General features: G+C 40.7%; 1 pseudogene; it reads left to right on the plus strand.

The window, feature by feature from the left end:
- The first annotated feature begins 4,505 nt into the window (after positions 1–4,505).
- Positions 4,506–5,330, plus strand: LOC148361671 (uncharacterized; annotated as a pseudogene).
- Positions 5,331–13,912: the final 8,582 nt, after the last annotated feature.

Below are 13,912 nucleotides of genomic sequence, written 5' to 3' on the forward strand. Positions count from 1 at the left end.
AAAGCCACTCACAAAACTTTGTTAGCTGTTTCTCCTCTTTCTTTTCACTGTTTTTCCTTCTTTCACACAGTTTCCCTCTCTTTCTGTCATTTTTCTTTCACTTTTTTTCTCTCTTTCTGGCATTATGTCTCCTTTTCTTCCCTTTTCTCTCTCTCTTCTTTGTTGTTCTCTCTGTTACTCTTTCTTTTTTTTTCTTCCTTTTTCTCTCTTTTATCTCTCTCTATTTCTATGTCATTTTTTCTTTTTCTTCTCTCTCTTTCCCTTTCTCCCTATTCTCTCTCTTTCTCTCTCTATGTCTCCCTCTTTTCCTTCTCCCTCTCCTTTTCTCTCTCCCCTTGTTTCTCTCTTTTTGTTCTCTATTTGTTTTTTTCTCTCTCTTTTCCTTTTTTTCTCTTTCACTCGCCTTCTCACGGTGTCTCTCTCACTCTTTATCCCTCTTCCCTTCTGTTTTTCTCTTTTTCTTCTTTCTTTGTCTTTTTTTCTTTCTCTTTCTTTCTTTTGCTCCCTCTCTCGTCCTCCTTCCCTTTTTTCCCTCTCTATACACCTTTCTCTTTTTTTAATCCGTCAGTCCAGCCCACATGAGAGGTGTTTTTCAACTGGCCCCGAAGTTTAAGAGTATTACACTCTTGCTCTTCCTCTTCTCAAAGAAGTGAGGTTTTTTTTGGACAAAATGTATTGGACAATTTACGGATGTCAATAATAATTTACAGAGTCTTTTAGAAAAGTTGTATCATTTACCATCCCAGCCATCTCCGGGCGTTGGGCAGGGGACACCCTGAACTGGTTGCCAGCCAGTCGCAGGGCACACAGGCACAGACAATTCGCTCGCTCATTCACACAATTAGGACCGGCCAATTAACCTGACATGCATGTTTTTGGAATGTGGGAGGAAACTGGAGTGCCCGGAGGAAACCCACGCAAGCACGTGGAGAACATGCAAACTCCGCGCAGGAAGGTTGGTAGCTGGATTTTAACCCATGACCTCAGAACTGTGCTGCACACGCGCTAACCACCGTGCCGCCGTGCCGCCCATACCTTTATTATCCAATCTGATATTGGCACACGTAATAAATGTTGTTTGTATTTTTTTTCTTGAATAAAAAGTGGGCAGATCACAGTATGAACTCTCATTCCAGTTGCCTAACATAGGACAACAGGTCAAAGAGATGGTAACCAGGGTCAGGAGAGTCCTTTAAAATGTTAAAAGCTCTACTGCGGTATCGCAAGCCGGCCTATATATATATATATATATATATATATATATATATATATATATATATATATCGTTCAAACTGGGTAGGGGGCAGACAATTATTTCCTGGGTTGTGTCAATTACCACACTGAGATGCTTTATGCCAATATAGCTGCCAACATGACAGATTTTGGATTGGATCAATAAAATAGGGTACTGGATTTTGGGCCGATATTTTATTTAGACTCTAGGCATGTCAGTAAAAATTCGGAAAGGTTTTGAGCGCTGCATGTTTTAGAAGTTTTCCTTTCCAGACACTTGATTCACTAGCAACCTCTGCAAAAACCTGGTTAACAAACAGTCTTGTTAATGTGATTAATCTGCGTTTAACCAGAGAAAACCTCTTGCACATTCAGAGCTTTGGCCCTTAAGGAGAGAATTCTGACATGTGCACGAGGGAGTTTAAATTATTTTGGGTGTTATAAAAAGTGCTAATGTTCAAACAAGCATCATGCTGTCCTTTTTAAACTATTGCAGCTGGGACCAACCTCAGTTACAGACAATACTTGGGAAACATACGATTTTTGTAGCAAAGACTCCCATTGTAATTCCTAAATTTTGATCCGTTTAAATAATAAAACCCGTTGTGTAAAAATCTTTTCAGTATTTCTTACCACTTGCATTCAGTGTATATTAAAATGATTTAGTAATAGACTATTAGCTGCAACCTTTTACCCAGGTATTTTACCATGCCTTTTAAACAATGATGCTGCCAATTTATGGATTAAGTGAGGGTGTTATTAATAATACCTAAAATCTAACTTCAACTACCTTCTAATGCACACTAAAACAACTAATTATGATCTGATAGGGAAAAAGGAGCATAACGAGAAACAACTTAGTCCGCTTGTTGATTTATACAGGGTTTGAAAACATTTATAGGTGGCCAAAATAATGTCTGTTGCAAATGGCATGCAATATATAAATTGACCACTACAGGGTGCACTAACTACAATGGCTTGCGAAACTATTTGGCCCCCTTGAACTTTGTGAACTTTTGCCACATTTCAGACTTCAAACATGAAGATGTAAAACTGTAATTTCTTTTGAAGCATCAACAATAAGTGGGACACATTTACGAAAGCGGACCCCACTTTATTGGATATTTTAAACTTTTTTAACAAATAAAAACAAAAAAGATGGTGTGCAAAATTATTCAGCTCCTTAACATTTAGTGCTGCAAACACTGTCCAGAAGTTCAGTGATCTCTGAATGATTCAATGTTGATCTAAATGACTAACAATGATATATATAATCCACCTGTGTGTAATATAGTCTCTGTATAAATGCACCTGCACTGTGATAGTCTCAGAGGTCTGTTTAAAGCGCAGAGAGCATCATAATGAACAAGGAACACACCAGGCACGTCCGATATACTGTTGTGGAGAAGTTTAAAGCTGGATTTGGATATAAAAAGATTTCCCAAGCTTTAAACATCCCAAGGAGCATTGTGCAAGCAATAATATCTAAATTGAAGGAGTATCAGACTACTGTAAATCTACCAAGATCGGGCCGTCCCCCTAAACTTTCAGCTCATACAAGGAGAAAACTGATCAGAGATGCAGCCAAGAGGCCCATGATTACTCTGGATGAACTGCAGAGGTCTACAGCTGAGGTGGGAGAATCTGTCCATAGGACAACAATCAGTCGTATACTGCACAAATCTGGCCTTTATGGAAGAGCAGCAAGAAGGAAGCCATTTCTTAAAGATATCCATAAAAGTTTCATTTAAAGTTTGGCATAAGCCACCTGGGAGACACACCAAACATGTGGAAGAAGGTGCTCTGATCACATGAGACCAACATCGAACTTTTTGGCAACAATGCAAGACGTTATGTTTGGCGTAAAAGCAGCACAGCTCATCACCCTCAACACACCATCCCCACAGCCAAACATGGCGGTGGCAGCATCATGGTTTGGGCCTGCTTTTCTTCAGCAGGGACAGGGAAGATGGTTAAAATTGATGGGAAGATGGATGAAACCAAATACAGGACCATTCTGGAAGAAAACTTGATGGGCCAAATAGTTTCACAAGCCACTGTATAAGGCAGGGGTTGGCAACCTATCAAACACGTGCCAGCAGTCGCACATGAGGGGTTAACCAGCGACACGCGAACGCACGGCAAAATAATGATGATTATAATTTAAAAATGTGCATTTTCACCTGAAATTTAGACATTTTCAGTTGCGCGCCGTGTTATAAAGGCTTTACGTTAGCGCCCCTCGTCTGCTTCGTGTGTCAGTGTGTTTTCGTGGCGCCTCACAGAGGAGAGATCTGTGTTTTAACCCAGCCAACGAAACACACGCGTGCGATAAATGAACGAATCATGACGGCTCCTTGAGCGAAAACATCTCGTTCTTCCCAGCCATTGTGGACAGACGAATGAGGCTTTGTGCAAAAAATGACTGTGCTGTTTTGTGCATTATGCCTCGAGAGCGTTGTACCTCGCACAGCAAGTGTTAAACGTCAATACGAGACGAAACATGAACATGAAATCAAGGATTAGTCTGATATAGCGGAGACATTAAAATGCACAGTGTCCAGGTACGGCAAACTCAGAACCAGAAGACCTTTGTCACTGCTAAAAACACCACCACTGCAGCAAACTATCACATTGCTCACTGCATAGCAAAGCACAGAAAAACATTTACTGATGGCAAATATTTTGAAGAAGCATGTGTATGCGTGTGCGTGCGGGCAGGCCTTCTGCTTTGCTGCTGTTATTTCAAGTTTTGATATTTTCTGCAACAAGATATCATTAATGAATGGTATTGTAGCTGTTCATATCACTTGTTTTTTGATTGTAGTTTATTGTTAATGAAGAATGTTTGATTCTGGTTAATTCTTGTGGCAAAAAGTTGACGTCATGGATGGCTACAGGCCTTTCCACTTGTTATTCACATTAATTTTGAGTTGATTGATGAACAAGAATAGTGGAAGATAAATTGGTCAGTTATACCAGTGTTTTCCAACCAGTGTGCCGGGGCACACTAGTGAGCCGTGAGACCTTGTCTTGTGTGCTGCTGGAATTTTCCCAATTTTATCTTTCCAAAATATCAGGCCATTTTTCAGTATATTTGCAATCTTCAGACGAGGAACTGTAATAATCATCCATATCAGAAGTTGGCAGTAGATTTTGATATACTTTTTATGTGCTAATTATCTGTTTAAGATTGCACTGTAAAAAAAAAAAACATAAAGCACATCAGGGTGGCGGTGTCGCGCTAATTTCTGAAAAAAACGCTCAAATTTACTCCTCGTACTTCTAATAATTACAAGGCGTTCGAGGCTCTTGTTATGCGGTCCTCTCTATTGTCAATTTATGTAGTAACTATTTATCGTGCACCAGGGCCATACACAGCTTTCTTAGATGAATTCGCTGAATTTTTGTCTGAACTGGTAACCTATGCAGACAAAATTATAGATATGGGGGACTTTAACATTCATATGAACCCCCCACTCAGTTCACTTACTGTTGCGTTTTAGTCTCTAATTGATACATTTGGTTTTAATCAACTGGTTGATTTGCCAACTCATAAAGATAGAAACACGCTAGATTTGGTTCTGACTCGAGGAGTTTCAACCTCAAACATGATGGTGTTACCGTGTACTACCGTTATCTCTGATCATTATTTAGTTACATTCGATGTGCTAGCTAAATGTAGTACTAAAAAAGCTGAAGGATTTAGCGGACGCAATATAAGCACTGGCACAGTTTCTGAGCTCTCCTATCTTCTTTCAGGAGCAGTTGCGTCCTTTCCTTCATACAAAGGCTCTATCGACTCACTCATGAATGAGTTTAATGCTACCCTGGCTAGTGTCCTGGATTGAGTAGCGCCCATACGGCTTAAATCACGACCTTAAAGACGCACGCCTTGGTTTACTGATGAAACTAGATCCCTTAAACAAGAATGCAAGAAATTTGAAAGAAAATGGCGCGCTACCAAGCTTGAGGTTTTCCATCAAACCTGGTGTGACAGCTTGTTAAAGTATAAAGCTGCCCTTGCCTCTGCAAAATCAGCCTACCTTTCGAAGGTGATTGCGTCACAAAATCCCAAAGTCCTTTTCGACATGTAGCATTGCTTATAAGGCATCAGATTATCCCAGATAGTTCCACCCATTCAGCCCATAACGTAATGGTCTTCTTTAATAAGAAGATTCAATGCATACAGGAAGAAATTGCTAAAGACAGTATTAATACAACACATATTAAAGGGCTGAAATCTATAGATGCACGACATGGTGGCTGTCCAGGGATTTGTCCCGATTTAGTGAACTGTCACTCGATAATCTCAAACAGGTACGGCCAAATCGACGACTTGCCTGTTCGACCCGCTTCCAGGTTCGCTTATTAAAGGTCTTTTTGGGGTCCTTGGACCTTCAGTTCTAAATATTATAAACATATCACTCTCCTCAGGTGTAGTTTCAGTGCCTTTCAAGTCCGCTGTTATCAAACCTATCGTTTCTTTCTAAAGTACTTGAAAATGTAGTGGCACAGCATCTGAATGATTTCATATCCGAGAACAATCTTTTTGAATCAGGATTCAGGGCTAACCACTCTACTGAGACAGCTCTGATTAAGGTAACCAATGACCTCCTACTGGCAATGGACTCTGGCGCTTCATCAATTTTGCTGCTTCTGGACCTTAGTGCTGCTTTTGACACAGTGGACCATATTATCTTACTAGAACGGATGGAAAAATGGATTGGTCTCTCAGGAACCGTCCTCTCATGGTTCAGATCCTACCTCTCAGATAGGACGCACTGTGTTAAATATGGCGAAATTACATCTGAGCCCTTTGGTGTTACCTGTGGTGTTCCGCAGGGTTCAGTGCTTGGCCCCCTTCTTTTCAGCATTTACATGCTTCCATTAGGTGATATTATTCGCAAGTATAACATCAGTTTTCACTGCGACGCAGATGACACTCAACGATATCTTCCGTTGGAGGAATCTGCCACACTAAATTGTGGAAATTTGGAGGCCTGTCTCACTGAGATAAAAGACTGGATGTCACTCAATTTCTTGCGTCTTAACTCTGAAAAGACCGAAATAGTAGATATTGGTCCATCTAAATGCAATGACTTATTCTCAAAAACTGCTGTGAACATTGACAAATGTCACATCACACAGAGTGACTCAGTTAAAAATTTAGGAGTCATATTTGACCCAGATCTGTCCTTTCAAACACATGTGAAGAAAATTACTAGAACTGCTTTCTTCCATCTTCGCAACATTGTTAAAATTCGTCCTATACTGTCTCAGTCGGTTGCGGAGATCATAATTCACGCGTTTGTTACCTCCCGTCTCGATTACTGTAATGCACTACTCTCCGGTCTCCCGAAGTCCAGAATCAAGAGTCTTCAGCTAGTACAAAATGCTGCAGCGAGGCTTTTAACTAGAAAAAAAAGTCCGATCACATCACGCCGATTTTGGCTAACCTGCATTGGCTCCCTGTTAGCCTAAGATGTGATTTCAAGGTTCTCTTAGTATTATACAAAATCATACATGGACTTGCTCCATCATATCTTTCAGATCTGATTTCCCCCTATGTTCCGGTTCGAAGCCTTCGTTCTGAAAGCGCCGGTCTTCTGGTGATCCCAAGAGCCAAGAAGTTTTTTGCTGGTTCGAGAGCGTTCTCCATCCGGGCACCGGTGCTGTGGAATGCTCTTCCCCCTGAGATACGATCTGCAACCTCAGTGGAAATGTTTAAATCTAAGTTTAAAACTCACTTCAACTCTATAGCATATGAATAACCTATACTTTTTGTGGACAATATCTCTGTATTATTTGTGATTGCAACACCCTTTGCTGTCTGGTAATCCTGGAAGGGGGATCCTACATGTGCGGTCCCTTCTCAAGGTTTCTTCATTTTCCTCATGTTGAGGTTTTTGAGTTTTTCCTTGCCCTCATGTTGGTTCCAGATCAGGAGATTGTGTAATAATAGTCTGAAAAAATAGTCTGTGTAATAACCTGCGAAGCCCTTTGACACTCTTTGTGATTAAAGGCTATACAAATAAAAATGACTTGACTTGACTTGAATTCTTTTTTTTTCAAGTATAATTTTCTTTTTATGTACTAATTATCTGCTTATGAGGTAGTACAGTAAAATATTTGACATAAATTATTTTTCAAACATTTTTGACAGACGGTGTGCCTCGGAACTTTTTTATAGATAAAAGTGTACCTTGTTTCAAAAAGGTTATACGATCAAAATGTATATCCATGTTGTATATTTGGACTGGTGTAAAATTACAGCTCTGTTGGATATTTAGAAAATGTCTTGGTGTGGCACACTGATTGACAAGGAAATTTGAAAGTGGCACGCCACACCAGAAAGGTTGCTGACCCCCAGTATAAGGGAATGCCCATACCTACAAAAGCGCTTCCTTTTTCCCGTGAGCACTTGTCCCCACAAAATGTCTGTGGACGCCACTGTCACATGCCTTCCACTGCAGTGTCTTGTGGTCTTGATGGGAGTCACAACAGCCAGCCAGTCTTATTTCAATGAACTTGTGGTAAAAGCACTCATAACATACCCCGACTCGTCCCCGCAGGTTCCAGGGTCAGCGTTAGCGGTGCGTCACGTTCGCGTTAGCCGAATACCGTTCTTCTCCTTGCGTGTCGCGGCCCACCCTGAAAGCCTTTATCGAAGGTTTTCTCATGGAGGTGGTACGTGTTCAACTGCTTCCATGTTGCCCTTGAGGTTTTACGAGACCTCATCCCTGTGGTCCGTACCACTCACACAAATTCGGGTAGAGTACAAAACAATACCCGAGACTTTGTTCCCGATGAATGCGGTGTCATCCACATGCAGGCACAAATATTTTGTCAACATTTGCTGTCCCTGAAATTCTCCCAAGCAATTAGTATGACGTCTGTTGAAAAGCTGTGGCCTTTATTTTCAAGGAACTTCATCTTAAGTCTGTCCAAACAACCTTTTGATGTTATTTATCCATCCATCCCTGTTGTGGACTTTGGTGATAATTTAGACATCCACACTGATGCTTTGAAATGAAAGCAGGAGAAGACGTTAGTGCGTCAGAAAAAAATTAAGTGCTTTTTGTACGTTTGTGCTGAGGAAGGACTTTGTTCATGCATAAAGCAAGGCTTTCAATTCCCCTCTAAGACCCCCGATAGTTTGACGTGGCGGACTGTGCATTTCACACCAACGCCTTCAGTGGTGTTACGTAGGAATGAATCCGACCCTCAAAATATGTAAAAAAAAAAATGCTCTAAATTTATATAGCGCTTTTCAATTTAATGAAGACCTTTGAAGGTGCTTTACAATGTGCTTCACACTTTGCCCTTTTTAACACTAACTAACCGATAGGAGCGTCAGCCATGCAAGGCAACTACCTGCTATCAGGGGAATTAGGGATTCAGAGTCTTGCTCAAAGACACTTCGACATGTAACATGGAGGAGCTGGGAATCGAACCTGAGACCTTTTGATCAGTAAACGAGCGCTCTACCTCCTGAGTTTATTCCACCCTCAATAACTTTTATGGCTATAAAACATTTACTGCGGCTACAGCAGCGACAAAGATGAAAAGCATCAATAAGAACATTATAAAATTGCTATATGTCTACATTTTACATGCCAAAATCCCTTTTTAATTGTGCACAAAATCCATCCCCGTTTCTTTCCTCAAATAAATTTCAATTACTTTGTCGTTCAGCTTGTGCGTTACAGTTCCATCAACAAGTTATTGTCTATCGCCATTGAAGCTAATGCTGAAAGTCGAGTCTGTCCTGTTGTATTTTAGGCAAAAGTTTTTATTCGATTTAGGGCTGAAAAGGTCCCTTCGACTGCAGCAGTGGACACTGCGATATTTTTCTTCACCTTTTCGTTGTGATACTATTGTTACCGCCCCCAAGCCAATAATAGTATGAGATACCGGAGATGTTTCCCAGGGCCCACTAGCAGGCGCTGCTTTGCCAACTCTTAATCTAACGGGCTAAACCAACAACTTAATGTATTGGGGCCTGCAAAATTGATTGTGAAGGCCGACAGGTACATTCCTGATCCTGGTAACAAGTAATGGCTGAAATGTGATGGGTTAAATGTTTAAATATTGAAGAAAACATCTATTAGAGGACGAGCAATGAAAGGAAGCTGACAGTTTGGAATGATTTAAAAAGTATTGATGGTCTAAATATAATAACACAAGATGATTCCGATATTTTGACGCCAGCAGAGAAGGCCTTGCGAACCCTGACGGACCACCACTGATAGTTTGTCAAACCCTTTCCAAAGCTTGGGCAAGTCCTGTTTCAGTTAAGGCATTTAGGCAATCCCGTGTAAGAAGTGTGATGACTTCTTCTACCATGGGTGTCAAAGTCAAATGGAGGGAGGGCAAAATCAAAAATTTGACTACACATCGAGGGTCGGACTGATGGAATGTTACCAATTATCCAAATGCCGCATATAATCTAGTGGAGCTCCTGAAAACCTCAGAAATATATTGCAATGTGACTATATAAGAGTAACATTTTCCTAGTAATTTTTAACAGGCAAAAAAAGACAAATTCTCTTGGTATGAAAATCACCAGAACACGAACAATAAATTAAAAAAGCTGCTAATGCTAGCTGCTAATGTTGTTCTAGTCACAGCTAACAATCCCTAACTGCTGAAGTTCCACTCGTGGCTAATGTTGTGCAACACTAGGTGAAATACAAGCGGTAACAGCTATACGCTAAAGCTAAATATGTGCTCTCGACTTAAGATAAGAAAGAAAGGACTATTTTGAAGTCAATTATGTGCATTCATATTTAATGTTCCAATGTTTTTGATTGGGAAAATTGATGCTAAAAGGTGCCTCAGCGAAGCTAGCTGCTAATATTAAGGTATCACCAGCAGCCTATAGATTTTATTTTAGCAAAACAGGCAAAAAATATGCATAGAACATGAAATAATAATAATACCAGTATTTTATTTCATTTAAATAAGTCATGGTTGCCATGGCGCCCAATTGGCCCCGCGAGTGTGGCGTCAGCTGTGACTCATTAACAGATTGGCTTTACGTCTTTCTAAGCTCAGTGCGCTCTCTCTTACTTGGTCAGTCCATCAACTAACTTCTGCCCCGCAAGACGTGGGTTTTGACTCGGTCCTGTACCTGTTGGTATTTCCTGTACGGTATTGTTCCCGTTTATTTTGTCTTGTTTAATATCGGTTTTCAGTTTAGTTTCTGTCTATTTTTGTCCGATTTATTATTTTCTCCAGTTTTTGTTCCCGTCTAGTTTGGCCTGTTTATTTTCCATATCCTGATTCATTATCCATCCTGTCTGTCCCATCCTGTCCGGTATCGACCCCATCAGTCCCATAGCAACTCGGGCAATTGGAATCGATCTCGTCAGTCTCTGGCTTCCTGTCTTTCCACGCCAGACCGCTGCCTAACGTGTATGACTCCCCATTTCCTATAAAATAAAAGGCTTGTTTGAGAACGTCGCGTGTATGGGTCCTGATCCTGTTCTGTTTCATGACAAAATAGAATATATTTTTAAATAGAATTGGATTGAAACATAAAAAAAAATCCAAAAATCTTTTACCTATAAACGACACTTTCTTCAAAAATTATTGTATAGTGAAAAAAATATACAAACATTCCTGGTATATGATAATGTATGATGTATGGAAATCATCTCAGGGGCAGTATAAAATTTGGCCCGCAAAATGGTTTAGTTTTTATTTTTTTGAGTTCCTGTAATAGCAAGATGGTAGACGGTTACTGTAAGGCTCCTTTATTTAAATAAAAAAACAAGATCAGATTACCTTTAAAATATATTTCAAAAATTCAATTTCAAAACGATTCACAATTTCTTTTCTATCTAATTTGTCAAGACAGGAAATGTTACTGAAGATGAAAAAATAAAATAAGTAAAGATAAATTTAAACACACTTATTATTTTCCTTAATAATATGAAATTTCCTTTCCCCATTTCACTTTAAATTAATCTTATTTGTTAAATAAAAATATTATTATCCATTTAGTTGATACATAATTCAATTTATAGTGCTCCTGATAAGCAAGTAGGCACCTTGCATGGCTGTCGCCGCTCTCGGTGTGTGAGTGTGTCTGTGAAAGGGTGGGTGTCAAGCACATTGTAAAGCGCTTTGGAAAATCTTCATTGACTTGAAAAGTGTTATATAAATGCAGACCATTTGCTTTTGACCTGTAAACAACATCTCCAACTCGGGAGAAAGTGATGTTCCTCTTTCTTCTTCTCCCAAAAATGTCCACCCACAATAGGGCAAGGTTGAAATCAATGCAGTGTCCTAGAGCGGCCTCTTGCAGTTTAGCATGAACATGTGAAGTGATATACAGTACGGGTGTTAATGAAAATGAAACTTAGTGGTATAGCGATGTGTTATGAGGTGTCGTTGCTGTCATGCACTTTCAGGACAATTTTTACATATTACCTGTGTTCTTCTCGATGTTCACTATGTTTTGTTTATTGTTACCAAATGCAAATACTATTGCAGCCCGGTCATCCTGGAAGAGGAATAACCACTTGGGAGGTTTTTTTCTCAAGGTTTCATATTATCCTCTTGTTGGGTTTTTCCTTGCCTGCACGTTGGTTTAAGGTTAGGGTATAGTTTAATTGTGGCCTGTGCAGTCGTTTGAGACATTTTGTGATTAAGAACTATACAAATAAAGGTGACTTGACTTAATTACACATATGTCTCATCGAAAGTAACTGAGACTTATTATCGGGAACATACGGTAGATATAAACATCCCAGCCTTGCAGGTGGAAGGAGGGTGCTATGTGACTTCATGAGCGAAGTAACAACTACCAAATCGCAGTGGACCTAGTAGTAATGTGTCATGTTGTAGAGGTAGCTGAGTTACAAAATGTGATTAATAACGCATTACAGTACTTGTTACCGAGAAAGATCATTGTGTTCCAGGAACGTGTTCCTGTGCAGCGCGTTACTCCAAAAACTGGTCGTGAGAACATCCTATGAAGTGTGGAATAGATCGATACCAAGTCGCTTTCTCTCCTCTACGAGAAAGTCTTGCCTTCTCTCACACAAATTGACCATCCAGCTCATGGTGTGTGAGACCCTGCAGCCAGGGTCTCGGCCATCCCCTGTCGTTTGGCCTCCGCCAGTCATGCTCAACTGCTTCTGGGAAGAGTCTTCCTTTTTCTGCCTCCCTTTCACTCCCGAATGCCTCTTCCCAGCCGTCACCCCCCCCTTTTCAGTCTGTGCCACATTTCGCCAAACAGCTACTAATGTTTTTTTTTAACCCCCTCCCTACGGCCGACATCCCCCTCCGACCCCTCCCTGTGTGACTGGCTTCTTTTTGATAACTGACCCCTCCTCGTGTTATTATTCGAAGCCACTATTGTATAACATGCCCTTTTATATGTGCTTTCACAAAGGCCCATTTGATCAGAGGGTTACGGTGCGCGATCGTGAGAAATGCAACGACATGGTGGTAACCTTTGTTGGGCCCAAAATGGTGGGCTGACCTCATCGCTTTTAATGCATTCAGGTCCAAGTCTCACTTGCTGAGCACATTCAACTCTGTGGCCTGTCACAGATATTGCCCCTCAGTTATCTGGGTCTCCCACTTCAAGGGGGGGAACAGGTTTTTCGGGAGGAAACAGGGTTCTAAGCATTCATTCGATTCCCAAACAATCACAGGAGAAAAAGCAGAGACTTTAAATATATGCTCTACAATAAATATACATTTGTTGTCATTCACATTTTTACAGTAAAATATAGTTGGTGGGCAACCCAAAAAAGTGCTAAAGTCAAAAGGAAGAATGCAAACTACGGAGACTCAATGTGACCAAAACCACACCATCTGTTACCCACCTTTTCATGAGGTTAAATATTTGTAGCCTGTAGCAGCAAGATGGCCAGTGTCGCATGGCACAGAGAGACAGACAGCTCACTCGCTCACTCACACCTAGGGACAATTTGAACCGGCCAATCAACCTGACATGCATGTTTTTGGAGGAAACACACGCAGGAACGGCGAGAGCATGCAATCCACACAGGGGTGGCTGTGGCAGCTGGACTTGAATCCTGGACCCCCACACCGAGGGGCTGCATGCTAACCACCAACCCGCTGTGCTGTGGGCTCATTTTATGTAAAATAATTGCAAATATCTCGACCTAGGCTGCAATTGGCTGGCAACCAGTTCAGGGTGTCCCCTGCCCACTGCCCAGTGATGGCTGGGATGGGCTCCAGCCCCCCTGCGATCCTAATAAGGATAAGCGGTACAGCTAATGAGATGAGATCTCGACCTAAGATTATTTTGTAAAAATGCAGATTTTTGATCATTAATGTATTTTTCTTGTTATTTAAATCAATCTAACTTATTTAAAAATCGGCTTTAATGCAAATTTAAACTTCATAGCTCATGCAAAAAATGATAACATACAATAAAATAGTCATACCTTTTGCCCTAAGTTACCACAACTAACTTGTTACTATGATTCTTTAGATAACTAGCCGTAAAATGAACTCTCTAATTCCTACTGGTATATGTCATGATGACTGATTAATTTCACCTGTGCCCGCTCGTTTGGCGCCAGCCGCTGCTGGCTTCCTGATTGGTTGCTCGTCCTACTTAGGCTCCGTCCTTTCACTTGCCTGTTTTCAGTCCGTCAGTGAACCTCTTTTTCCACAAGGCAAGCATTTT

Source organism: Urocampus carinirostris, chromosome 8 (assembly GCF_059441175.1).
Source record: "Urocampus carinirostris isolate Australia breed hairy pipefish chromosome 8, RoL_Ucar_1.0, whole genome shotgun sequence".
NCBI classification, from domain to species: Eukaryota; Metazoa; Chordata; class Actinopteri; order Syngnathiformes; family Syngnathidae; genus Urocampus; species Urocampus carinirostris.